The sequence below is a fragment of the Gopherus evgoodei genome, chromosome 6 (genome assembly GCF_007399415.2).
Source record: "Gopherus evgoodei ecotype Sinaloan lineage chromosome 6, rGopEvg1_v1.p, whole genome shotgun sequence".
Lineage (NCBI taxonomy): Eukaryota > Metazoa > Chordata > Testudines > Testudinidae > Gopherus > Gopherus evgoodei.
The window spans coordinates 41145500-41170382 of NC_044327.1; the positions used below are offsets into that span (position 1 = coordinate 41145500).

The 24883-nt window shown below is 42.4% G+C and overlaps 1 protein-coding gene and 1 long non-coding RNA gene across 2 annotated transcripts in view; one reads left to right on the plus strand and one right to left on the minus strand.

The window, feature by feature from the left end:
* LOC115654095 overlaps positions 1–4463 on the plus strand; it is a 31544-nt gene extending 27081 nt beyond the window's left edge. Inside the window, exons 2-3 of the long non-coding RNA XR_004001089.1 lie at positions 3560–3638; positions 4329–4463. This is a non-coding gene — a long non-coding RNA (uncharacterized LOC115654095). The remainder of the gene's footprint in view (positions 1–3559; positions 3639–4328) is intronic.
* Positions 1–24883, minus strand: part of PIP5K1B (phosphatidylinositol-4-phosphate 5-kinase type 1 beta) — a 123225-nt gene that overhangs the window by 14850 nt on the left and 83492 nt on the right. The window lies entirely within an intron of this gene.

Sequence of the window (24883 nt, forward strand, 5' to 3'; positions counted from 1 at the left end):
GTGAAACTGCAAGTAGATTTTTGCACTTTTTTTGCAGGAAGAGCTTTAGTCTTCATTTTTATAGTCCCTTAAGGTTAGGATTTTCAAAAGGAGTCTAAGAGGGTGACATGCCCACCGCTCGCTGAAAGTCAATGGCACTGTGGTGCCAAAATCCCAGCCTAGATTTTTGTCCCAGACTTTCAAAGATGGTCCTCCTTGCTTCATCCACAAGCATCCCAGGCAACCAGCTACAGTGCTGCCACTCCGGAACCTAGGAAAGGAGGCTTCATTTTTTCCTCCCCTGAAGAACTTCCCAATTTACAGTTTGACTACTTGGGTTGTGCTCTGGGGACAGGTTTTGCTCCTATGTGTATGCCTAAGAAAATGCACATCATATACAAGAGTATTAGTCATTGCACTAGTCAGTATTAACGTCTCCTTTTCAGAATCCGTAAAATTAACACTCAAAATATAAAACAAATACAAACAAAATACAAAACAGAACAGATAAAAATGCCCAATACACCTGATGCCATACTAGTATTAGATGCATACTATTACAGTAAGATAGTATTGTTACTTTTGTTATCTAGTGTATTAGGTGTCTTTTCAATAATAAGGCCTTATTCTCTTTCCTTCTGGGCTTATCCAATTCCCACTAACTTCAGGGGAATTTGGATAAGACCCTCTATTTATATGCCATCTAGTAACATTTCAGTCACACTACTTTCATTTAACTAAAGACAACAAACAAGAAATGAAGGCAGTCTGCCAGGGTAGCACTGGGAGTGCTTCTTGAATGTTGACTATGTTTTATCATCTCACACAAATAAAGCACTGGCTTGAAAGACGTTGTCCCTGGCAAAAAAATGAGAATTAAAGGGAAACAAGAGTTGCTTTAGCTTTTAAAATTCAATAAACTCATGGGGCCTAATTCAAACCTCAGAATGTATAAAGGCACGGGGAATCACACAGAGGGTGTGAGGTAGCTGTTATTTATGTAAGGATGGGGGCAGGTGTGACTGCAGAGACCAAAGGTCACCCTCCCCTTTGGCAGATAGTGCTCCAGGCAGCTGGGTGTAGAGCAGACTGGCAGGCTGCAGTTTACGGCAGGTTCTCAGTGCTGTTTTGTAATGTTTAAATAGAAATAATTTAAATGATTAAACACAAGCTCTTCATGCCCTAAAAAGACTGTGCCACTACACACAGTTGCTTTTCTGTCCAGCCCCAAAAAGCTGCAGAGCTTACATTCTGCAAGTCCTCTATGTCAGGAGCTGGAGAGACATGGTGAGAGAGTTGGGTCAGGACATTTTAGCTGTTTCCCCCGGTTAAATCAGCCAAAGGTGGTTCTGTGACTACTTGGAACAAAATCTGCTGCTTCTACTCAAGTTAGTTAATTGTTTCATTCAAAGCTCCAGAAAGAACCTGGTACTATACTTTCTTTTCTAGAACACACTGCTCTCCTTTCCTTACCAGTACATTATTTTCTGCTACAGCCGACGATGCTATAGCATCCTGTGGCTAGAGGGAGTTAACACCAGTGCCATGATGCTACGTGCTGTGATTTTCATTCTGGCACTTAGTGAAATTTAACCAGTTGTTTTAGTTACTGTACAGATAGAATCCATTTTAGTAATTAGCAGCAGTAATGGTTTCATCTTTAAAAAAATGTAGAGGTGCTGTCTTCACCTTACAAGGTGCCCATCAGCTACACATAGCAAGGAAGGACAATAGTTTCCCACCATGCAACAGGAGGTGGGTATAAGGCAGCAGTTGTGAGGAAAAGAAAAACAGAGGGTGGAAGGAGAAGACAAGGACAAGCTACTCTTAATGGTCACAATTCAGTCACCCAGCCATGAACTTTCTATGATTAGGGCCCTACCAAATTCACAGCCATGACAAACACACCACGGACCATGACATTAGCTCGTGTGTGCTTTTACCATATATTATACAGATTTCATGGGGGAGACCAGCATTTCTCAAACTGCAGGACCTGACCCAAAAGGGATTTGCAGGGGGTTCCAAGGTTATTTTAGGGGGTTGCAGTATTGCCACCCTTACTTCTGCACTGCCTTCAGAGCTGGGCGGACGGAGAGCGGCAGCTGTTGGCTAGGCACCCAACTCTGAAGGATGTGCCCTACCAGAAGCAGCACAGAAGTAAGGGTGGCAATACCATACCATTCCACCCTTACTTCTGTGCTGCTGCTGGCAGCAGCTCTGCCTTTAGAGCTGGGCAGTTGGCCTGCAGCCACCACTCTTCAGCTGCCCAGCACCACTGCCATCATCAGCAGCGCAGAAATAAGGGTAGCAGTACCGCAACCCCCTCCCCCTTCAATAACCTTGCAACCTCCCTGAAACTCCTTTTGGGGTCAGGACCCCTACAGTTACAACAAGGTGAAATTTCAGTTTTAAATTGCTGAAATCATGAAATTTACAATTTTTAAAATCCTATGACCGTGAAATTGACCAAAATGGACCGTGAATTTGGTAGGGCCCTAACTATGAGGCAACAGTAGAGAGAGTAGAGGAGAGAAAGACAGACATGCGTATAAGGGGAAAAGATATACGGAAGAGGGCAGAGTAGAGATCCCAGTGATAAGATAAATCATCTGTTTGGGAGTTAAGACCCCAAGGGAAAGAAGGCACCATAGGAGAAAAAGGAAGACGAATGAGGCAACAGGAATTCCATGAGCCAGCACATTTCTTCCTGTAATTGAACCCCCCAAATGTATCTATGTGGACAGCAAGCTGCCTCTTGCTTCTGTGACTATCATTTCGAACGGTCAAAGATCATCCCTTTAGCAGCCATTCATAAAAAGGTGACACAGTCTCCAGCACAGAGCTGTTTATTAGACAGGCCTTTCCCCGGTGGTCATAAGACTTCAGCTGATCAGGTCCCATGCTGCAGGGGAACTTACTGTTGTGTGGAGGGATAACAACAAGGAAATCACCACCCTTCCTCTTTCTTTCTTTCTTTCTTTCTATAGAAGGTGGGGCAGAAAGTAAAAGCTCAACTACACATCCTTGAAAAAGGCATGCTCAGAGCTACCTGGTGAACCAGACAATGCACAACCCAAGATAAAGGCTGTCTCAAATACAGTGAAAAAGCTGCAGTGTGTCAATTAGCTGGCCATGTTACAATAAACTAGAGAAACTGGATTCTGTGTGTGATAAAATGGAGCGCAATGGACTTCAATGGTAGGGACAATAGTAACCAACACCAGAAAAGTTGTTGTCAAGTCTTTGCAGCACTGATAAAATGTCACCTTTGTCCCTGGACAGGGATGGTCAGGTGCACTCACATTTCATAGGCAGCTCATTTTGCAGTGAACAGAAAAAGGTTATGATGATGTCAAAAAGAGTAACACAGGAACCTGCAGTATCCTTGTGGCAAAACAGAGCTTCTTTTTAGTCTAGCTTGAAGTTCAGTAACTGGAAAATTACAGAAAATGTAACTGGTACTATAAGAAAATTTTAGCTTCTACAGATTAAAAAAAACAGTACTTTGCAAACTTGGAATAGCAGGTAGACGCTCCCCTTTATTTATATACCTGAGACACTTGTGTCTTATTTTTAGGTGAAGCATCTGGTTTGGAAACATTGCTGCAAAGGGCATGTGAACAAGGACTGTCAGAACTGGGAAGCTAATCTGTAAAGTGAGTAAAGGAGAAAATGGAAATTGAGTCATCGGCACATTAGTTTGCATTTGGAACCCATGCTGGTGCCAGAATGCAGGCTCCAGCCTTTGCCAAGGGCTAAGTTCTGCCACACAATAAGCTGCAGTTTAATGTTTATTGATAATACTGTAATGTCACTTCAGTAATACACTGTCTGCAGAAAACTAAACACAGAACCTCCAAACAGAAATACAAAAGAACATACTGCCTGTGCCAGTAAGGCTCCTCAGTTGGAAATCAATCTCACGGCAGAAACCAGGAGCGGCTCCAGGCCCCAGCATGCCAAGCGCATGTTTGGGGCGGCAAGCCACGGGGGGTGCTCTGCCGGTGCCCTGAAGGCGGCAGGCAGGCTGCCTTCCGCGGCTTGCCTGCGGAGGGTCCACTAGTCCCGTGGCTTTCGAGGACCTGCCGCAGGCATGCCTGCGGGAGGTCCGCCAAAGGTGCAGGACCAGCAGACCCTCTGCAGGCAAGCTGCGGAAGGCAGCCTGCCTGCCATGCTTAGGGTGGCAAAATCCCTAGAGCCGCCCCTGGCAGAAACCAGTCATTTAGGTTTACTAAAATTGTTTTCTTCATTGTGTTATGACAATTTCTAGAACAGCAGGAGAGACCATGCAATAGGCTGAAGCTATATTTAAAGCCAGGCCTACTGTGGTTGTCTTTTCCCTTTAGAGGTATATGATGAGAATCAAACAAGCCTTCCGCTATTGTTTGCTGAGCAACTGGATCCACCTTTGAGAAGTACTGTAATCTGCCATTGTGTTATAGCATGGAGAACAGCGAAACGCCCTCCCTCCTCCTCAGCACAATCTGGTAAGTGAACAGACTCCATTTTTATCTCTTTCTCAGCTAGAACAGATATTGCTTGAGAAAGTAAAACCTTTGCCTACTTTGATGAATTGTGAAAACCCTGCCTTGGACGTGAGATGCAACAAGTACGTTGATTTTTGTCATGGTTAAGGATTACTCACATAAATCAGGGTTGTGGGATTGGGCACAAAGTTATTGATAGAATACTCAAAACTAAGCTAAACCTATGGTAGGTAAGTAACAGCACAACTCATACATGCTTACATACTGCTCCTAGCTTTCTAACAAGTGAAGGTAACAATGTCAGACTAGGTCAAAAAACTGACTGCACAAAAATCTGGCAAACCTATTTGAGGGGGAGGGTGGAAATCAACAGATTGGAAATCTGGTAGGAAACCCTCAAACCTTCCAAAATTTGAACACATTTTTATTCTTCAACAAAATCTCCTGTTTTATTTACTTATTTTTATTGAATTGTACTTGTCATTTAAAAGGTCCCAAAATTGAAAATTCTGGAAAACGCTAGTCACAGAAAAGATACGGCATTGAAATTCAAGCTTCCCTATGCTGCTCTGTCAATAAGCTTTGACTCTGGTTTACTGTAAGATTAATGGGATCATTTAGTCTCCACATCAATTCGATACATGCCTCCACAGAACTGCAGCAAGTGTGCCAATTAGCAGGATGGGCATAAATAGATTTTTCTGGGGGTGATATGGACATATCTTGTAGGAACTGAACTGAAACTATCAACTGCTTTCATATAGGCCAAATTAATGTCACAGTTTCTTCAGTATAAGGGTGACTGGGTGGCTTTGGTGCATTGTAGTGTTACTATCATCTAATATAGATGAACATTATATGTGAGATGGACACCAAAATACTAATTACTTGAGTATCTCACAATATTTACCCCCACGCATCAGCACCTAGAATAGCTGCACACTGACAGCTTTCCCATAAACATGAGGGTTCTCAGGATAGAATATTAAGCTTCCCTGAGGCAGCCTACAGCACATCAATCCTGGATATAAAATTTTCAAATGCAGGGCTTAAAGAAAGAGGGCAGAAAACAGCCTTGTTTCACAATGGTTAAGTAAAGTAGCAGCTACATGGGCAGTAAAACAGATGTCCTAACAAATGAGCTTTTAAAAGCTGAGGAAAATGCATCCAAATACATGTACATATTCGCACAGAGACAACTCACTCTTTACGGACCTATTTGATGTGACTGAATAATTAGTCTAATACTGGGGTGGGCAACCTGAGGCTGAGAAGGAGCCAGAATTTACCAATGTACATTGTCAAAGAGCTACAGTAATATGTCAACAGCCCCGCAATAGCTCTGCCCCGGCTCCCTGCACCTCCCACCCACTGGCAGTCCCACCAATCACCGCCTTCCCTTCCTTCCCCACACCTCCTGATCAGCTGTTTTGTGGCATGCAGGAGGCTCGGAAGGGGAGAAGCGAGGGCATGGCAGGCTCAGGGGCAGGGCTGGCTTTATAAACTGTGGGGCCTGATTTGAATACCCGGCAGCGGTCTGGGGCTTTGGTGGCACTTCGGCCGCCAAAATGCTGAAGACCCGGACTCCCCTCCGTGTGTGCTGGGTGAGTAAAAAAATATTAAAAAAATAAAGGTGCCTAAGGTGCGGGACCCTCTTAGGCACAGGGCCCAATTCCTGGGAATCAGGGGAATTGGCCTAAAGTCGGTCCTGCTTGGGGGAGGGGGCAGGAAGGTGTGGAGTGGGGGCAGGGCCTGTGGCAGAGCCAGGGGTTGAACAGTGAGCACCACCCAGCACATTGGAAAGTTGGCACCTGCCCCAGAGTCGGTGCCTATACAAGGAGCCACATATTAACTTCTGAAGAGCCGCATGTGGCTCCGGAGCCACAGGCTGGCCGCCCCGGTCCAATATATGTCAGCAGTGGCATCATTGCTGAAGCCCAACACTGCTTTTCAGTCTATAAAAAAGGAACAAATTGTATTATAAGGAAACTATCAATGATATTTTATTTGCACTGCAATCACTATTAAGTACCAAAGATACAGCTACAGAAAAACAATACGCTGGACTCACTTTTTTAATGCTGGCTTTGCAGTGAAGTAGATTGACAGGAAGGTTCTTTTGTGCTCCCAGATCTAAGCTAATTGCAAACCATAACTTATGAATCAGTTAACATCACGGAAGCAGGAGATCTATTCCATGAAGATGACTGAGTCAATACTTTTATGCAGCTTCCATTGGAAATCATAACAGCAGTTGGCATACATTTTCAGCACAAAAGGGCTGGCACAAGAGACCAGCATTTAAAAACCCACTCAGTGTTTTATTCCCAGCTACAGAAGATGCTGCAAGTTTGCAGCGTGTATAGCCTCTGGGAGGCTGGATCTTGATTCAGTTACGCATCTGACCAAAAAAACCTCCAGCTTGGCGGTAATGACTAGTGCAGCTGGAAAGAATGTAATCCTTTCTACGGAACCCAATCAGAGTGAGTTCTTAAGTCACTCGCTCATTGAGTTTAGATGAAGGAACCAGTCTATCACATGAGAGAAGCTCGCTTCTCCTTCGCTAGTTTATAATCTGGCTGTAAGAGGCCATTAGATATGGACCAGCCTTTTAAACCTCAAAATTATTGTCTGTCTCTTGCACCTGGCTTTGTCTTACCCACTGATCATACTTTCATTACGTTAAAAGACCTTCCAAAGCAACTGAACTATAATTTTTACATAAAAACTTTTGTTGGTAGTTTTTGCAGCCTTGGTGGTTTATTACTTGTTACTGAGGATCTAGTCTAGTTAGAATAGATGACTTATGACAAAGCATAAACTTGTCAGTTTTTGCCATAGATGTTGGGTCCTTATTTGATATCTTTAGCTGCCGTTGATTCATCTATTTGCCTCCTAGTATCTACATGGGCAGATAGTCTACCAAATATTTCTTTTGGGAACCGGAAAATTCTTCTTACTCAATTAGAGATTTTTTTGGGGGGCTGTTCATTCACAGAGGTTTAACAGTACAAAGTATGCAGAAGTTATAACAAAACCTAAATATTTGCCTCTAGTTTCTAACATCACCAAAGATATTATTTTAATTTGTCAACACAAAGAATAGTTTCATAAGATGAAATACAGAATCATAGAAATGTAGGACTGGAACGGACTACAAGAGGTCATCTAATCCACATCCCACTTACCCAAGGCAGGATCAAGAATACCTAGACTACTCTGACAGGTGTTTGTATAACCTGTTCTTAAAAACCTCCAGTGACAGGGATTCCACTACCTCCCTTGGTAACCTAGTCCAGCACTTAACTATTGTTATATTTAGAAAGTTTTTCCTGATTTCTAATCTAACTCTCCTTTGATGCAGATTAAGCTGGTTACTTCTTGTCCTACTTTCTGTGGACATCGAGAACAACTGATCACCATCCTTTTTGTAACAGCCCTTCACGTATTTGAAGACTCATCAGGTTCAACCTCAATCTTCTTTTCTCAAGAATAAACATGACCTCATAGGCCAGGTTTTCAAAACTTTTTATCATTTTTGTTGCTCTCCTCTGGGCTTTTTCCAATTTGTCCATATCCTTTTAAAAGCGTGGTGCCCAAATCAGCACCCAATACTCCAGGGGAGGCCTCACCAGTGTCAAGTAAAGTGGAACAATTACCTCTCATGTTTTACATACGATACTCCTGTTAATACACCCCAGAATGATATTAGCCTTCTGTCATAAACAGATAGCTAAGGGTTAATGTCTCTTTCACCTGAAACACCTGACCAGAGAACCAATCAGGAAACCGGATTTTTTCAACTTTGGGTGGAGGGAAGTTTGTGTAAGAGGTCTTTTGTCTGTCTGCCTGCTGTTTTTCCTCTGAGCTTTGGAGAAGTAGTTCTATTTTCTAGTCTTCTGTTTCTAAGTGTAAGGACAAAGAGATCAGATAGTAAGTTATATGGTTTCTTTTCTTTGGTATTTGCATGAATATAAGTGCTGAAGTGCTTTGATTTGTATTCTTTTTGAATAAGGCTGTTTATTCAATATTCTTTTAAGCAATTGACCCTGTGTTGTATCATCTTAATACAGAGAGAACATTTGTATTTTTTCTTTCTTTTTATATAAAGCTTTCTTTTAAGACCTGTTGAAGTTTTTCTTTACTTCAGGGAAATTGAGTCTGTACTCACCAGGGAATTGGTGGGAGGAAGAAATCAGGGGAGGTCTGTGTGTGTTGAATTGGCTAGCCTGATTTTGCATTCCCTCTGGGGAATAGGAAAGTCCTTTTTGTTCCCAGGACTGGGGAACGGAGAGGGGGAATCACTCTGTGTAGTTTCACAGAGCTTGTGTCTGTGCATCTCTCCAGGAGCACCTGGAGGGGGGAAGGGAAATAGGATTATTTCCCTTTGTTGTGAGACTCAAGGGATTTGGGTCTTGGGGTCCCCAGGGAAGGTTTTTCAGGGGGACCAGAGTGCCCCAAAACACTCTAATTTTTTGGGTGGTGGCAGCAGGTACCAGGTCCAAGCTGGTAACTAAGCTTGGAGGTTTTCATGCTAACCCCCATATTTTGGACGCTAAGGTCCAGATCTGGGAATAAGGTTATAACATGGTGTAGCGGCAGTGGGATCTAGACAGAATCCAGAAGCCAGTAGGAATATTATATTTTTCTTTTCTCTGCTAAGGGCTTTTTAGCAGAGAGAAACAGTTTGGTTTTAAAAGGGAACCAGAGAGAATTTTTTTTTTCTGCTCTCTCTAGCAGTTTGTGGTTTGCATGTTAAGCGAGGAGACGGTTGAGGGTCTTTTGTCATGCAATAGCCCTCCCATTAGGAGGCAAGTACCAGCACTTATATGCATGCAAATAAAGTGGTTTTTCTGGTTTCCCTTCATTGAACATTAGCTAGAGAGAGAAAAGGAAAAAAGCACTGTTGCTAGGCAGACTCCAGGAGGGAACAGAGCCTGCAGTGCAGAAGATAAACACCGGAGGGCACCCCAACACAAGAAAACAGGAATCATGACTTCTAAGGCAAAAATGGAGGCCGAAGACCAAATCAAAGAAGCTGAACACAGGCGACAACTAGAAATAAAACAAAAAGAGATGGAGCTGAAAGAAAAGGAAGAAAGCATCAAACAGGCAGCCCAAGAGGCAGCACACAAAAGAAAACTAGAAGAAGAAGAGGTGGCCTACCGAAGGAAACAAGCAGAAGATGAGGCAGCCCACAGAAGACAGATAGAACTCCAGAGGGAAGCCCACCAACAGGCCATGGAATTAGAAAAGGCTAAGCAACAGACTCCAGCCAATCCTAACAACCCATCGCCCATTATTGCTCCACAGCACAGGAAATTTCCCACCTACAAGGCAGGTGATGACACCGAGGCCTTCTTGGAAAATTTTGAAAGAGCCTGTCTTGGGTACAGCATCCCCGAAGACCAGTACATGGTGGAATTAAGGCCACAACTCAGTGGACCTTTAGCAGAGGTGGCAGCTGAAATGCCCAAGCCGCAAATGAATGACTATAAACTTTTTCAAACCAAGGCCAGATACAGGATGGGGATAACCCCAGATCATGCCCGTCGGCGCTTCACAACCCAAAAGTGGAAACCAGAGGTGTCATTTCCCAAACACGCCTACTACATTGCAAAAAACTATGAGGCCTGGTTAACAGGAAACAACATTCAAACCTTGGAAGAAGTGAACCTCCTCATACAAATGGAGCAGTTCTTGGATGGTGTTCCTGAAGACATCACACGGTACATACAAGATAGAAATCCCAAAACTATCGCTGAGGCGGGGGAGATTGGAGCCAAATGGATGGAACTGGCAGAAAGCAAAAAAGCTACTGTCAAGGGGAACGATTACCCCAGGGGGCACACAGACCATAAACCCTACAACCGAGGACAGCCAAAGACCCTCCATACCACCCAAGTAAAGCCACAAATACCCTACTCTTCAACCTCACCAGTCTCCAGTAACTCACCTCGGCCCAGTGACCCATCAGATGGAAGATGCTTTAAGTGTAATGAACTGGGACATATCAAGGCCAACTGTCCCAAGAACACCATGCGAGTGCAATTCATTACACCACCATCACCCCAAAGATCCCCAGGCCCAGATGCCTCTCAAATACCCTTGGAGCGAAGGGAAAATTTGAGAGTGGGCGGAAAGAAGGTTACTGCGTGGAGAGACACGGGGGCACAAGTGTCAGCTATCCACCAATCCTTCGTTGACCCCAAATTCATCAACCCAAAGGCCAAAGTTACAATTTACCCCTTCATGTCACAAGCTGTAGACTTGCCTACAGCTCAACTGCCTGTCCAGTACAAAGGCTGGTCAGGAATGTGGACTTTTGCAGTCTATGACAATTATCCTATCCCCATGCTACTGGGGGAAGACTTGGCCAACCAGGTGAGGCGGGCCAAGAGAGTGGGAATGGTTACCCGTAGCCAAACCAGGCAAGCTTCCAGACCCATTCCTGTTCCTGAGCCGTCCACAGAGGCCCCGTCTGTGTTACCAGAGACCCAGACAGAGGTAGTGGACCCGGATTCCATGCCTACCACTGAAACAGCCACAGCATCTCCAGTCCCAGGCCCGGAACTGGAACAGCAACCAGCACCAGCAAGTGCAACCACATCGTCAAACTCAACGCCAGAGGGCGCCAGCGAGCCAGAACTGGCAGAAGCACACCACAGCCATACCCAAAAGGCTCAGCCAGAGCCTGAAATACCCTCAGGTGCACCAGCGGAGAGCGGTTCACCAGCAACGGAAACAACCCCATCACCTACATCGCTTCCAGAGGGACCAAGCCCAAGTCCACAGCCTGAGGAAGAACTGGTGACCCCAGCCTCAAGGGAACAGTTCCAGGCTGAGCAGGAAGCAGATGACAGCCTTCAGAAAGCTTGGGCGGCGGCACGGAGCACCCCACCGCCTCTCAGCTCTTCTAATCGATCCCGGTTTGTTATAGACCAAGGACTTTTATACAAGGAAATTCTTTCTGGTGGACACCGGGAAGAATGGCAGCCGCAAAAACAGTTGGTGGTTCCAACTAAGTACCGGGGGAAGCTCTTAAGCTTAGCCCATGATCATCCCAGTGGCCATGCTGGGGTGAACAGAACCAAGGACCGGTTGGGGAAGTCCTTCCACTGGGAGGGGATGGGCAAAGATGTTGCCAAGTATGTCCGGTCTTGTGAGGTATGCCAAAGAGTGGGTAAGCCTCAAGACCAGGTCAAGGCCCCTCTCCAGCCACTCCCCATAATTGAGGTCCCATTTCAGCGAGTAGCTGTGGATATTCTGGGCCCTTTCCCAAAAAAGACGCCCAGAGGAAAGCAGTACGTACTGACTTTAGTGGACTTTGCTACCCGATGGCCAGAAGCAGTAGCTCTAGGCAACACCAGGGCTAACACTGTGTGCCTGGCCCTAACAGACATCTTTGCCAGGGTAGGTTGGCCCTCTGACATCCTTACAGATTCAGGGTCTAATTTCCTGGCAGGGACCATGGAAAAACTGTGGGAAACTCATGGGGTGAATCACTTGGTTGCCACCCCGTACCACCATCAAACCAATGGCCTGGTGGAAAGGTTCAATGGAACTTTGGGGGCCATGATACGAAAATTCATCAACGAATTCTCCAATAATTGGGACCTAGTGTTGCAGCAGTTGCTGTTTGCCTACAGGGCTGTACCACATCCCAGTTTAGGGTTTTCACCATTTGAACTTGTGTATGGTCACGAGGTTAAGGGGCCATTACAGTTGGTGAAGCAGCAATGGGAGGGGTTTACGCCTTCTCCAGGAACTAACATTCTGGACTTTGTAAGCACCCTACAAAGCACCCTCCGACACTCTTTAGCCCTTGCTAGAGAGAACCTAAAGGATGCTCAAGAAGAGCAAAAGGCCTGGTATGACAGACATGCCAGAGAACGTTCCTTCAAGGTAGGAGACCAGGTTATGGTCTTGAAGGCGCAACAGGCCCATAAGATGGAAGCATCATGGGAAGGGCCATTCACGGTCCAAGAGCGCCTGGGAGCTGTAAACTACCTCATAGCATTTCCCAATTCCTCACTAAAGCCTAAAGTGTACCATGTTAATTCTCTCAAGCCTTTCTATTCCAGAGACTTACAGGTTTGTCAGTTTACAGTCCAGGGAGATGATGCTGAGTGGCCTGACGGTGTCTACTACGACGGGAAAAAAGACGGTGGCGTGGAAGAGGTGAACCTCTCAACCACCCTGGAACGTCTGCAGCGGCAACAAATCAAGGAGCTGTGCACTAGCTTCGCCCCATTGTTCTCAGCCACCCCAGGACGGACTGAACGGGCATACCACTCCATTGATACAGGTAATGCTCACCCAATCAGAACCCCACCCTACCGGGTGTCTCCTCATGCCCAAGCTGCTATAGAACGGGAGATCCAGAACATGCTACAGATGGGTATAATCCGCCCATCTACCAGTGCATGGGCATCTCCAGTGGTTCTGGTACCCAAACCAGATGGGGAAATACGCTTTTGCGTGGACTACCGTAAGCTAAATGCTGTAACTCGTCCGGACAACTATCCAATGCCACGTACTGATGAGCTATTGGAAAAGTTGGGACGTGCCCAGTTCATCTCTACAATAGACTTAACCAAGGGGTACTGGCAAGTACCGCTAGATGAACCTGCCAAGGAGAGGTCAGCATTCGTCACCCATGCGGGGGTGTATGAATTCAATGTCCTTCCTTTCGGCCTTCGAAATGCACCCGCCACCTTCCAGAGGCTGGTAGACGGTCTACTAGCTGGACTGGGAGAATTTGCAGTTGCCTACCTCGATGATGTGGCCATTTTTTCAGACTCCTGGCCCGAACACCTACTCCACCTGAAGAAGGTCTTTGAGCGCATCAGGCAGGCAGGACTAACTGTTAAGGCCAAAAAGTGTCAAATAGGCCAAAACAGAGTGACTTACCTGGGGCACCAGGTGGGTCGAGGAACCATAAACCCCCTACAGGCCAAGGTGGATGCTATCCAAAAGTGGCCTGTCCCAAGGTCAAAGAAACAGGTCCAATCCTTCTTAGGCTTGGCCGGATACTACAGGCGATTTGTACCACACTACAGCCAAATCGCTGCCCCATTGACCGACCTAACCAAAAAGACCCAGCCAAATGCCGTTAAGTGGACTAATGAGTGTCAAAAGGCCTTTACCCAGCTTAAGGCGATGCTCATGTCTGACCCTGTGCTCAGGGCCCCGGACTTTGACAAGCCATTCCTAGTAACCACAGATGCATCTGAGCGTGGTATAGGAGCAGTGCTCATGCAGGAAGCAACAGATCACAACTTCCATCCTGTCGTGTTTCTCAGCAAGAAACTGTCTGAGAGGGAAAGTCACTGGTCAGTCAGTGAAAAGAAATGCTATGCCATTGTGTACGCCCTGGAAAAGCTACGCCCATATGTTTGGGGACGGCGGTTCAAACTACAAACTGACCATGCTGCACTAAAGTGGCTTCATACTGCCAAGGGGAACAACAAGAAACTTCTTCGTTGGAGTTTAGCTCTCCAAGATTTTGATTTTGACATTCAACACATCACAGGAGCTTCTAACAAAGTTGCTGATGCACTCTCCCGTGAGAGTTTCCCAGAATCCAGTAGTTAAAAAGTGTTCTTAAAAATGTAAAAGTCTGTTAGTTATATACTTAGTAGTATATGTAAAGGTGCATGTGTTGTATTAATCTGTTTATTTTCAAGTTCTAGAAGGAAATTGCCGCCAGTGAGCTTCCCCACTGTCTGCAATTTGGGGGGCGTGTCATAAACAGATAGCTAAGGGTTAATGTCTCTTTCACCTGAAACACCTGACCAGAGAACCAATCAGGAAACCGGATTTTTTCAACTTTGGGTGGAGGGAAGTTTGTGTAAGAGGTCTTTTGTCTGTCTGCCTGCTGTTTTTCCTCTGAGCTTTGGAGAAGTAGTTCTATTTTCTAGTCTTCTGTTTCTAAGTGTAAGGACAAAGAGATCAGATAGTAAGTTATATGGTTTCTTTTCTTTGGTATTTGCATGAATATAAGTGCTGAAGTGCTTTGATTTGTATTCTTTTTGAATAAGGCTGTTTATTCAATATTCTTTTAAGCAATTGACCCTGTGTTGTATCATCTTAATACAGAGAAAACATTTGTATTTTTTCTTTCTTTTTATATAAAGCTTTCTTTTAAGACCTGTTGAAGTTTTTCTTTACTTCAGGGAAATTGAGTCTGTACTCACCAGGGAATTGGTGGGAGGAAGAAATCAGGGGAGGTCTGTGTGTGTTGAATTGGCTAGCCTGATTTTGCATTCCCTCTGGGGAATAGGAAAGTCCTTTTTGTTCCCAGGACTGGGGAACGGAGAGGGGGAATCACTCTGTGTAGTTTCACAGAGCTTGTGTCTGTGCATCTCTCCAGGAGCACCTGGAGGGGGGAAGGGAAATAGGATTATTTCCCTTTGTTGTGAGACTCAAGGGATTTGGGTCTTGGGGTCCCCAGGGAAGGTTTTTCAGGGGGACCAGAGTGCCCCAAAACACTCTAATTTTTTGGGTGGTGGCAGCAGGTACCAGGTCCAAGCTGGTAACTAAGCTTGGAGGTTTTCATGCTAACCCCCATATTTTGGACGCTAAGGTCCAGATCTGGGAATAAGGTTATAACACCTTCTTTGCAAGTGCATCGCATTTTTAATTCATATTCAATTTGCGATCCACTATAACCCCCAGATAGTTTCTGCAGTACTACTGCATAGCCAGTTATTCTCCATTTTGTACATGTGCATTTGAGTTTTCCTCCTTAAGCGTAGTACTTTGCTGCAATATCGCAATATCAATTTCTGCCTCCACAATGCCTGCCCAGGCTATGCTTAGAGGAACAGCTCAGACTGGTTTTTCCATGTAAATTTCCTTGGTTAGAGTACATTCAGAATTCTTTACATTCTCTAGGCCTCTCAAAATTGAAAACGATTAAACTTATTTTAAAAAAATGAAATCCCTAATCAAGTTGAGATTAGAGGATATTATTAAGCAATTAGACGTGGCAGTTATTTCCATTACAAATGTGTCTCCTTGGTTCCCCTTTGTTAAAAAGAGCCCTGGGTATGCAAGTTATTTAGACAGTTTGTCCAATAACAAGTTAAGGAGCTCTCAGTTTTCAATTTATGCAGTCAGATTACTTATGTCTACACTTAAACACACACAAAAAAAACCCTGTAGCAGCAAATTTCAGAGCCCAGATCAACTGATTTGGGTTCATGGGGCTTATGTTCTGAGGCTTAAAATAGGGGGGTACACCTTCCCACTTGGGGTGGAACCCAGGCTCTGAAAACTGGCGAGGGGGGTGGGTCTCAGAGCCTGGGTTTCAGCCCAAGCAGCAATGCCTACACTGCTATTTTTAGCCCCATAGCCCAAACCCTGCTAAAGCCTGCAGTTCATCGGGGCTCTGAGACTTGCCAACCATGGCTCCACCTCCTTTTCCCCCAGTGGAGACATACCCTTAGAAGGCTGATGTATTGACCTCAATAAACATAACCACCTCTGTCCATGCCGCTCTGAGCAGGTAGACAACCTACCCAATTATTTATTTTGTTGTAATCTGTATTGTCACTTGAGGTCAAAATGGCTTTCCATGTTTTTGTCCTTTTTCTATGACCTCTCAGGAAACAGAGTATTTATTAGGAAATGACACATTTGATCAAAGTGATTGCCCTATTAGCATGGTCAGCCAATAAAATAAGGAAAAGGCAAGTGGCATGGTGCATATATATGGCTTAATGGTCTTTCGACATTCGTATTTATATTAATATTCTAAAATTTTGGATTTAGTTTTAAGTTTTACAGTAATATATTTTGGTTTTGGTGCACTGGTCTCTGGCTAAGTCACTGATAATAAACTTGACCTGCTTGTAGTACTTTGCACTTGCCTATATTGAGTTTCATCTGGTTGATTTCAAACCAATTCTTCAATTTGTCAAGGTTGTGTTGAATTCTAGTTCTGTCCTCCAAAGTGCTAGCAACTCCTTCCAGTTTGGTGTCACCCACACATTTTATGAACACTCTCCAATTCATTAATGAAAATACTGAACAGTATTGGATCCAGGACAACCCTGTGCATAACCCCACTTGGTTGGTCTTCCAAGTTTGACAGCAAACTATTGATACCTACTTTTTTGAGTACAGGCAAGTTGTATCTTAGGCGCATTTAACATGAGCGAAAACAGCTTTGCGCGGTCAGCAAAAAACAGGAAAAAATATAAAAACTGCATCTGTAGTGCGGGCGATTCCACCCGCCATTCAACTCAATGAGTGTTTCACTAAACGCAGTTTTCAATTTACGTGCTAACCGCACAACAGAACCCCCACGTAAGATGAGACTTGCCTGTAGCTCAGTAGAGCAGTACCATAAACTCACAAGCCAACTAATGCAAGATTTATAGCAAAGACACATACATTATTAAACATCCTCTAATGTCTCACTGAGTAAAAGAATAAGTTTAAATGGTACAGAACTCGCTAAGTGAAGAAAAAAACTGGATTTCTTTTCTGAAAGCCCAAATCAATCCTTTGGTATCAGCAGTAAACAGTAATTTCAACTCTTGTATCTGAATTCATGAGTGAGTCAATATTCCTTCTGCTGCCAAAGTACCTCATGAAACAACCTAGACTTCAATGAAGAAAATTTCAAATTAAATTCTTCCTCCATTGTAAACTCTTCAGGAAAGTGACCATCTTTTGCTAAGCATATGTGCAGTGCCTAATTCAAGGAGATATTTGGGCTACTGCAATAAATGTAATACAAATTGAACTGAGGGATTATTAGTTAAGATTACTTAGTATGCATATTTAAAAAAAAAGTCTTATCTACTTAGTATTCAGAGACAAACATAACCTTTCAGATAACTCGTCTAGGACCAGTGCAATACTGAGACAGATTTATGTCCATGTTCCCCGTCCCCCACCCCGGCCCTAAAATTTAGCCACTAATATTACATTAAAACTACGCTAAGGTTAGTGATTATATCGTTGGACAGAAGGAATTCTATGCTTTCCAATGGCATAAATAATATTATTGTAGTGCATGTGACTCAGAAAATATCGGACTTTAAAACTGTGTCAAAAATTTACATTGGCCTTTTGGTCTAGCAGTACTTTTGTGATACCGATCCAACTCTGTATACATCAAATCCTGGCTTACAACAGTATAATTTTCAATCCTGCTATCACATTTTCCTCTTTTGTATAATAGTTTAGTACTAGGTTTCCTACTACTGAACCCTGTCACCAATCCCTAGTTTCAGTAAAATATTTATCCTCAAGAGGAACAGGTAATTGATATATTCTGGTGACATCATTTGTTTCATACTGTAGGCATAAAAAACTTTATACATGGTGCATCAAAATTGAGAAATGTGTTAATTATTGCAGCTGGAACCCTTTTCCAAAAAACAAAGAAAGACAGCGCAGTCTTTCAAACGTGCAAAGCTTTGCAGACAAGATGAAATACTGCTTCAACCAACTTTCCAACCATTCAAACAAATTACTGCCTACTCTTTCAAATCTTAAATTAGTAATTGAACTGAAACCGGCATGTGTATCAGTGCTGCTCCAAAAAACCTATATACAGTAAACGCACAAAAATTGCTTAATGCAACCCTTAAAATCATCAAAAGCCTTGACGTGCAAAAGTTCAGGTTTCCATAGTGATGTCTACATAACTGCACACCATATAGGTTAAGGTACACATTCTATTATGCAGTAACAGATTAAGCCATGTATTTAACCAGAAAAACGCTACTACTAAATATATGCGTGAGCAACAGATTTTACATTGCATTAGAATTTTTTGCATTTAATTTTCCCAAGAATTTCTTAAATTGAATATTTCCTATGATTAATACTAGCAATTAAATGGTCTCAATTAAGTTGAGCAGGTCATACAGAAGTGAATGGGGTTAAAGTGGAATGAGGTCCCATCTCTGCTGTTGGTCTCATTTTGCTCAATACAAGTCAATGTATTTCCCCGCCCTTACCCCCCCCCCTTTTTTTAAATGTGTAGTTAGAAATTTCTGACGATGGAAAGCTATTTTAACTCTCTCCTAGCTTGGAGGAGGGGAGAGGGAGGGAACAAAACAGTTGAGTAGATTTTGCATCTGCTCTCAAATATATTCATTTTCAAAAGAAGAAGTCCAGACATAAGATGTTTCAGACCAAAACGTGTATGTTTCAGCAAGTTTTAACAGTATAAAAACAAGGAGGAGGATACAGTATAAAGTGTTTTGCAACCTGAATCATAGTAATTATCAGTGATGTCTATGTTCTAAAGAAACACAATATTAGGAATTACTTTCTTCAAGCTATTGTATAAAAACTAGAGAGAACATAAGTCAAAGAAACCATACATAGATGAAATCTTATCTGATAGAAGTGGAGTAAGTTTTACTGTTTAACCTAACACCCATACAGAACTCAGAAGGCCAGATTATGCAATTGTATGAATTCATTACATGTGGCACAAGTCACAGAAGGAGATGTTGCTTTTTATTTAGAAAGTGGCTTTTTGATGAAAGGTATGTGTTTCATTATAAAGTTCTTATGAGATGTATTGATTAGTTACTTTTAAATTAAACCTCACAAATAAGTCATGAAGATATTTCCTTTGTGTTCTCGTTGTTTTAAAAGATCCTTTGCCTCTGGATCTTGCAATTTTTGTGTAATTTTATGAACTGCATAGTACACAGGCATGACAGAGGGACAGACTGAAAGCAAAAACAGTAGGCAGAAGGGGAAGAGAGAACCACAGGGAAACAGAGAAAAAGAGCAATAGAGAAAGGTAGGACAGAACAAAAAAGAGAATTGGAACAAAGAAGCAGACAGGAACAATAGGGAGAAGAAAAGAAGCAAGCTAAGAGGCAGCAAACAGGAGAGAAACGAAGACACCCATCCTACCGACACACCAGCTTGCATTCTTCAGAAGGAAGGGCTAGCCTAGGAAAGTACAGTAAGAAATAGGAATTTTCTATGAACAGAAAAACTAGAGACAGAACATGCAACATTCCTTTCAGTATTAACATACTTCCATATTACGTGAAGTTCGCAGCACATTTTGGTTACAGAAATCCAGTCCTTCTTTACCCCTTTACAATAATAAAATATCCTGCTATATTTTATTTCTGTGCCCACAAGCTACCATTTAAAGTAGTCCAATGCCACCTACTGAAATTCCATAAAGATCATGACCGGACTGAGCTCTTTGCAGGTTTAAAAGCAGAGAACGAGTTCAGGTCTTTTTACACAATCATGGCAACTGATACTGCACTTGACCATTTTGGATATAATTATCATGTGTTTTTAAATTTTTGCTGTGTGAAGAAGTTTTAGCACTCTGCTTCAGCAAACAGACAAACAAATATTGCAGTCACTTCTGTTACACAAACAATGCACAGGATTACATAGTAGCATATACATTTTCTAAGATAAGGTTGAACTCTTTCAAATAACAGGACTCAAACTGAGCACACATATATGGTATTGACTGTAGTCATAAGAAGGCCATACTGGGTCAGACCAAAGGTCCATCAAGCCCAGTATCCTGTCCTCTGACAGTAACCAATGGCATGTGCCCCACAGGGAATGAACACCCAGGTTATCATCAAGTGATCCATGCCCCGTCACCCAATCCCAGCTTCTGGTAAACACAGGCTAGGGACACCATTCCTGCTCATCCTGGCTAATATCTTCCATGAACCTATCTAGCTCCCTTTTGTACACCGTTATAGTATTGGTCTTCACAACACCCTCTGACAAGGAGTTCCAGAGGTTGACAGCGCATTGCGTGAAAAAATACTTTCTTGTGTTTGTTTTAAACTTGCTACCTATTAATTTCATTTGGTTGCCCCTTGTTCTTGTATTATAAGAAGGCGTAAATAACACTTCCTTATTTACTTTCTCTATACCACTCATGATTTTATAGACCTCTATCATTCCCCCCCTCAGTTGCCTCTTTTCCAAGCTGAAAAGTCCCAGTCTTATTAATCTCTCCTCATACAGAAGCCATTCTATACCCCTAATCATTTTTGTTGCCCTTTTCTGAACCTTTTCCAATTCCAATATATCTTTTTTGAGATGTGGGAACCACATCTGCATGCAGTATTCAAGGTTTGGGCATACCATGGATTTATACAGAGGCAATATGATATTTTCTGTCTTATTATCTCTCTCTTTCTTGATGATGCCCAACATTGTTTGCTTTTTTGACTGCCTCTGCACATTGAGTGGATGATTTCAGAGAATTATCCACAATGACTCCAAGATCTCTTTCTTGAGTGGTAACAGCTAATTTAGACCCCATCATTGTATATGTATAGTTAGGATTATGTTTTCCAATGTGCATTACTTTGCATTTATCAACATTAAATTTCATCTGCCATTTTGTTGCCCAGTCAAGCATTAAAACAACTACAGCATCAAAAAAAGAAGTATTCGAGAAGAAGAAAGTCTTTGAAGACTTCATAATGAGACATTTTTATTTCTTTATAAAATTAATATTTGGCACTGCTTATCTGGAAAAACCATTTCACTGAGACCCCCTCTTTTGCCCCCACCCCTACCCCAAAACCATGTCAATTCACAAATGGAAGAAAGCCAAAAGGTCATTGACAGAAGTCTTTATTACACATTATTTGCCCTGTATTAGTCAACGTTTTTCCCTCTTGTTTCTGTATTGTTCGTGAGGCCCTGCCATCCTGGAAATCCCAATTTGGCCATTCCCACCTGCTTCCTGCTGCAGTTATGGCTTCTCTAATTCTTCTCCAGCTATTCAAAGTTTGAAGACTGGCATGCTGAAAAGGGGCAGCTCAGTAGTGCTCAGATACAGGCATGCATAATGCTACTGATGTTAGGATTTTATGACTGTTTATAGGTCCCTACCTCACCTCAATGACAAGCCTCTTTGCTGGGCCCTAGTGCATCGACTACCATTCAGTTGTGTGTGTTCTAATCTACAACAGAGCCCAGGATTCTCAAAACCCCATACTTGCACAGTACAGCCACAGCCTTCAGCTTCAGCAAAGCACTTCTGCATATGCTTAACTTTAAACACACAAGTAATCCCACTAAACCCAGCGGAATCACTGAGGTAGCGGATACCCTCCTTAACACAGACTAAGTTCCTCATTTCCATAGCACATATGGGAGAGGAAATGCAGAGTTTATTTCCTCTAAGAAACTTTTCCCTCCCACTGAAGAATAGTTAAATGCATAGTTGATAAAAACCATTTATGTTTCAATAAATTAAAGCTAATACTCCAAATGAAAATCTTTGTCAAGCAACGCCATTCTCTTCAAAATTAATTATTTGTTTTTCAACAAGCAATTAATGGAATCCATTTTCCCCGACTGATCCATGAGTATATTCCCCTAACGTTAATGGAAGTCATGTACACACACAAATATAGAACTACTAAGCATATATGCAGTATAAATTTTCTTTAGTAAATATAACACAGGGATTCCAGTCTATATACAAGCAGTTTCCTCATTCTGTACTTTATGCCAAGAGGCTTCCTAAAATATAGATACAGAACATGACAGATTGGAATGATATTAAATAATTTAGCAAAGTAATAGTCTGTTACATATTTAAGGGCTGAAAATGGGTCATGTTTGTAAACAAATCTTTCAGTTTTATGTCAAAGCCTGCTTGGGGCTTCCTTTTTATCAAAGAAAACACATGGAGTAATGGCTTTGCAATCAAAGTTTCTCAAATTTAAAACAAAAATCTAATCACCAAAAATATTGAAGTACACCTAAAGTATCAATTTCATTTAATCTTTTTCCCACAAGGATTGAGGATTTCCCAATGTACCATAAAATGTAGGCAAAATGTAAAAAACACATGCTTTAGGAGAAAGGAGAAAAGGAGAGCAGCAATGGAGAGGAGGGATTGGCATATTTGCATTATCTGTCAGCAGAAAGTGCCCCGAATCATCCAAAAGGGCATAGTATAGAGTTGCCACCTTTGAGGTGCAAAAAACCAGGACATCCAGCGTGATCCTGAGCCCACAAAACTAGACAGCTGTCAGTGTGTTCTGAGCATCCTTACAGATTTCCAGGGGTAACTACTCCAAGAAATGGATGATCTGGGACAACTTGGACACATAGCAACCCCGTGCATTAGCCGTTATCGAGCATGATCATTAGGTTTCTTTAAACCAGTTAGACAACCTCTTGCCCATGATGGTTTCTGTCTGTCCTACATACTCTGCTTGGCGGCTGAGCCAGAGCCTATGGGGGAAATATAACAGTAATTAAAAGCCCTAGGGGACTTTGGCTGAAGAAAATCATGTAAGGCTGAGAGGTGTGCTGGGTATTAGACCTGGGTCATCAGCACCTGTGGCAACGGAGCAAGATCTTCCATTCTGAAGCACAAGCTGAGGAGAGGCAGTCATCTAGTAACAGCGGAGGAAGAACTGCTAGCTCGAAGGATCCACTGACTATACTTCTGTTTTGCTGACAAGCCAGAAGTATTTGATTCTGGAGAGACTCTTGCAGTCCTATTCCAATTCTTTAGGATCCTGGTGGTATGCACTACCTTATATGCACTAAAGACTGAGACAATAATTGCTGAAGATGAACCAGGGGAAAAAAAAACAAACAAGTTTATAGGAGTGCGCTAAAGTATAGCATAGGAGTACATCCTAAAAACGTAGGACTTTAGCATAGCAGCAAAAAGTTTGTGAATGTCTATATAGGAAGAACATGATGATAGATTCATTATCTAATAGCCTTTATTTAAAAATTATTTCAGAGTATTTAAAGTATTTTCTTTGTTTTCATTAAATACAAATGGTTGTTTACTAAGCAAATCGTGTGGTAACACTGGATTGAAAACAAAAGGTTGATCTTGTTAGGGTGAGTAAAGTAATCCTCAGCTATGCTGCAGACTTCCCGGGCAAACCAGTAGGGCTGAAGTTTCTAAACCCAACTAGCCACTGATTTCCCAGCATGGCTGAATTCCCATAATACATATGCAAAAGGAGAATGAATTAAAGAAGCCTGTGCCCAAAGTCACAAGAAGGAAAGGGGCTGAAGGCCTCCAGGCCTTTCTCAAGTCAAAAGACACTGAAAGGTGGAGTAGTATATATGGGACCTGCACACAGCTGGTGTTTCTTACACAACCACGCAGGCCTCAGTGCTTTTGCTTTCATAACAAACTTCCAAACTATGCATTTCACTGCAAAAGGTTTGGACAAGCATAGTCCAGAAATGACTCAATCCTACCAGTCTCCACATACATGCAGAAGCGGGCAGACAAGTATACTTCTAGAAGTGAAAGATGTTACCTTGGCCAGAAAAAGATACACACTTGATAATGTATTTTACATCATGTGCAAAGATAATACCAAGGCAAACATAAGCACATAGTTACAATGCTTAGTTGTGCATTTTTGCACAATCTGTAGCTGTGTGCATGTACTCAAATTAGGGCAGTCAAGCGATTAAAAAAATTAATTGCGAATAATCGCACTGTTAATAATAAAATACAATTTAAATAGTTTTAGATGTTTTCTACATTTTCAAATAGATAGATTTCATTTACAACACAGTGAGCACTGTGCACTTAGAATTTTTTTATTACATATATTTGCACTGTAAAAAACAAAAAAACAGTATTTTTCAATTCACCTAATACAAGTACAGTAGTGCAATCTATCATAAAAGTTGAACTTACAAACGCAGGCTCTAAAGTTTTACATTGTTTTATTTTTGAATGCAGTTTTTTTGTACATAATTCTACGAGTTCACTCAGTCCGACTTGTTCAGCCGATCACTCAGACAAACAAATTTGTTTAAATTTGCAGGAGATAACGCTGCCTGCTTCTTGTTTACAGTGTCACCTGAAAGTGAAAACAGGCATTCTCATAGCACTGTTGTAGTTGGCGTTGCAAGATATTTACATGGCAGATATACTAAAGATTCATATGTCCCTTCATGCTGAGTCAGATGCTACCAGCAGAAAAGGCTGATTTCACTTTTTGGTGGTTTGGGTTCTGTAGTTTCCACATCCAAGTGTTGCTCTTTTAAGATGTCTGAAAGCATGCTCTGCACCTCGTTCCTCTCAAATTTTGGAAGGAATGTCAGATTCTAAAACTTTGGGTCGAGTGCTGTAGCTATCCTTAGAAATCTCACATTGGTACCTTCTTTGTGTTTTGTCAAATCTGCAGTGGAAGTGTTCTTAAAATGAGCAACATGTGCTGGGTCATCATCCGAGACTGCTATAACATGAAATATATGGCAGAATGTGGGTAAAACAGAGTAGAGATATAATTCTCCCCCAAGGAGTTCAGTCACAAATTTAATTAATGTATTTTTTTTTAAATAAGGATCATTGGCATGGAAGCATGTCCTCTGGAATGGTGGTCAAAGTATAAAGGGACATATGACTGTTTAGCATATCTGGTACG